Consider the following 4,006-nt stretch of genomic DNA (forward strand, 5'->3'; position numbering starts at 1 on the left):
TTTTTTTTTTTTTTTTTTTTTTTTTTTTACTATCTCTCCCTTTTTTTCTTTTTTAAGTGAATGACCTGGTGATTACAATATACAGACTTAGATTTCCAGTCTATTTCGAGTCGGTTTTACCGTTTCAGGTAGAACATACAATGTAGATCTCTTCCCTCTTAGTGTAGCTGTCGTGTGTATTGCATCTATATGCACCAAGATCCCTTCAGGCAGATGTTACCATTTTTGCTCTCAGTCATCAAACATGTTTTAAAAACTCAAGAGAATCGTTAGTTGTATTTATCCAGGTATTTACCATTTCTCTTGTTCTCCATTCCTAATGTTCCAAGTGTCCCTTTCTGTCTGAAAAACTTCTTTGAGCAATTCTTCTAGAGTAGGCTTTTCTTTCATCTAAGAACATCTTTATTCATTTTTTAAAATTTATTTTTATTTTTTGACTGAGCCCCGCAGCGTGTGGAATTTTAGTTCCCGGCCCCCTGCAGTGGAAGCACGGAGTCTTAACCACTGAACCAACAGTGAGATCCTGAGAATGTCTTTATTTTGCCTTCATTCCTGAAGGATATTTTTTTCTGGATTCAGAATCCTAGATCACCAATTTTTTCTTTCAGCACTTTATAAATGTTCCATTTTAGCACCGTCGTTTCTGGTGAAAATCTATAGTCATTAGAACTCTTATAAATAATGCATCTTTTCTCTCTTGCTGCTTTAAAGATTGTTTTCTTTAACTTTCAGAAGTTTAACTATGATACGTCTGGGTGTGGATTTTGGAGGACTATTCTTTGCAGGGTTTGCTGAATTCCTTGAATTCGTAGGTTGATGTTTTTCTTCAAGCTTGGGAAGTTTCCAGCCATGTCTTCCCCACATAATTTCCCACACCATTCTCTTTCTCCTGGCTCCTTCTGAGACCCCAGTGGCATGAAGGTCAGGTCAGACTGTTGGTGTTCCCTCATGTTCCCTCACTAAAGCTCTGTTCTTTTTTTCCTCTCTGTTGATATGATTTCGTCATTTGTATTGAACTAGCTTCGGGCTCATTAAATCTCTTCTCTCTCATCTGAATTCTACTCTTGAGCTCATCCACTGAGTTTTAAATTTTGATTATTGTATTTTTCAGTTCTGAAAACTCCAGTTGGTTCTTCTCTCTTCCTTCAGTTTCTTGGCTGAGACTTACAATGTGTCCATTCATTTACTTGGAGCTCTGTTGTTGCGCTTGTTTTAATAATAGCTGCTTTCATGTCTTGTCTGATAATTCTAACACTGGAATCATGTTGGTAGTGGTGTCTGATATCTTTTCCCACGTGAGATGAAATTTTCCTGGTTCTCCCTGTGCTTAGTAATTTTTAAAATTCTTTGTTTGTTTATTTATGGCTGGGCTGGGTCCTTGCTGCTTCGTGAGCTTTTCTCTACTTGCAGCAAGTGGAGGCCACCCTCCAGCTGCGGTTCACGCCCTTCTCACTGTGGTGACTTCTCCTGCCGTGGTGAACAGACTCCAGAGCACAGGCTTCGTGCTTTTGGCTCCCAGACCCAGCTGCCCCATGGCATGTGGGATCCTCCTGGACCAGGGGTCAAACCTGTGTCTCCTGTATTAGCAGGTGGATTCTTTACCACTGAGCTACTAGGGAAGCCCTGTCCTTAGTAATTTTGTATCCTGGATGTTCAAAATATTGCTCTGAGGCTCTGAGTCCTGCTTGAATTCCATGGCAAACATTGATATTTTTGTCTTAGCAAATGACTGGCCCAGTTGGGCTCCGGTCTCGAGTTCTAGCCACCTTCTCTGGGCTGTGGTTTCCACCTCAGCTCTCAAGCCTTTTCGACGTTGTGCGGGTCTCTCCTGCTCTGTGCCGTGTGGATGCCACTCGGAGGGGTCTGGGCACTGGTCTATGCTATGGCTGATTTCTCAGGGAGGCTGGAAGGCTGGGGTTGGACCTGTGTGTGTGCAGCTCGGAAGTGACCAGGAGTCCATAAACGACCGTGTCATCGCTTTCCTGCGTGCTCCCTCTGCTGTCTTCCTGGTGACCTCCGGTTCCCTGGTTTTCCTTTATTTGGCCTCTCGGTCAGAAAGCTGGGCCTTGATCTACCGGGCTCTGTCAGAGCCAAGTGCTAGGAGGACAGTGAGGGGAGACTTGTGGGGCTTTGCAGCGTCCTCTGGGCCTGGAGAAGAGGGGGCCCCTGTGCTATGGAGTTTGGGGCCCCTGCAGCCCCCTGGTCACTGTGACTGTAGCAGGAAGGCCTCAAGGCAGGAGTGCAAAGAAGCAGAAAAGAAGAAAGCACAGGGAGGTTTCCCCCACTCTCTCTGCATCTCAGGAGTCCCCTTTCGTATTGCTCAAGCCAGAAAGAGGGGCTCCCGGCCCGTCTCTGTCCCTCCCTATGGCTCAACTCAGGTTTCAGGCCACCTGGAGAGACCAGGCCAGGGGTACTGGTTTTGTGGGATCTTGCAATCTGGTCTTCTTCCCCAGTTCCCCTATTACGATATACTTCCTGAGTCCTCAAGGAGCGCCCCCTTGCATTCCATCCATGCGTTATAGCTGCTGTCAGTGGAGGTGACAGGGTGGGGACGGTTTTCTCCTCCTTGCCCAGAACCAGAACCCGTATGCTTTTTAAAATATGTGCATGTATTTTTAAAAGACGTACGCATGCACTTGTGTACACACAGGCACACATGTGCACACACTGCTTAAGTGATGGCGAGGCCCACGTCTGCTAAGACACTGGGCTTCTCCCGGGGCACTGGTGAAGGAGTGGCAGTTTCACGGCCTTGCTCTGCATGGTCCTCGGCCTTGTGGGTCTAAATCACGAGACAGCCGCAAGTTACCTGCAGTTTGAGTTTCAAAGTCTGGTCTGAACAGGCGGATTTCCTCTGACTTCAAACTGTTCCCTGTGAGTGGGTGGTCTTCCACCGCCCAGGAATAGGCAAGTGCCCAGAGCTCGGAGGCCACTCTACATCAGGGGGAAGACACAGGCCAGATAAGTAAATATTTTAGCCTTTGCAGACCATATAGTCTCTGTTGCAATTACTCAACTCTGATGTCATGTGAAAGCAGCCATATATGATATACAAATGAAAGGGTATGGTTTGTTCCAATAAAACTTTATTTATAAAAACAGGCAGCAGGCTGTAGTTTGCCAATCCGTGTCCTAACTGGTACTTTAACATGATGATAAAAACACTTCTGCTCTGTCTCTTCAGTTCTAAGTAAAAAGCAAACTTCCACCTTCCAGCAATATTAGGAGAAAGGCCACTTAACCATAGACTTTCATGGTAACCAAGTTCCCTCATTGTGACCCAGCTCCCAAGTCCCCCGACTTGATTCCACCCACTCTAGTTGAGCGCCCACCGCAGAGATTGCATTGTCCTTCCCGCTGGGACCCTACCCCCTTCCCCAGCACATCTTCCTCCTCAGTCCCCCATGAGCTTGGTGGTCCCCTGGGCTCACCACCTGTCACTGGAGACAGAGTCTCACGTGACCAAAGCAAGTTTGACTGAGAAGGCTTGTGATGGGGCCACAAACACAGGCCCAGGGGAGTTTTAGAAAAGGCAGAGGAACCAGAGATCAAATTGCCAACATCCGCTGGATCATCAAAAAAGCAAGACAGTTCCAGAAAAACATCTATTTCTACCTTATTGACTATGCCAAAGCCTTTGACTGTGTGGATCATAATAAACTGTGGAAAATTCTGAAAGAGACAGGAATACCAGACCATCTGACCTGCCTCTTGAGAAACCTGTATGCAGGTCAGGAAACAACAGTTAGAACTGGACATGGAACAACAGACTGGTTCCAAATAGGAAAAGGAGTATGTCAAGGCTGTATATTGTCACCCTGCTTATTTAACTTCTATGCAGAGTACATCATGAGAAACACTGGGCTGGAAGAAGCACAAGCTGGAATCAAGATTGCTGGGAGAAATATCAATAACCTTAGATATGCAGATGACACCACCCTTGTGGCAGAAAGTGAAGAACTAAAGAGCCTCTTGATGAAAGTGAAAGAGGAGTGTGAAAAAGTTG

The 4,006-nt window shown here is 46.0% G+C and overlaps 1 protein-coding gene across 2 annotated transcripts in view; it reads left to right on the forward strand.

Annotated features, from left to right (window-relative positions):
- AK8 (adenylate kinase 8) overlaps positions 1-4,006 on the forward strand; it is a 138,102-nt gene that overhangs the window by 25,285 nt on the left and 108,811 nt on the right. The window lies entirely within an intron of this gene.

This window comes from Bison bison, unplaced genomic scaffold (genome assembly GCF_000754665.1).
Source record: "Bison bison bison isolate TAMUID 2011002044 unplaced genomic scaffold, Bison_UMD1.0 scf7180017864375, whole genome shotgun sequence".
Lineage (NCBI taxonomy): Eukaryota > Metazoa > Chordata > Mammalia > Artiodactyla > Bovidae > Bison > Bison bison.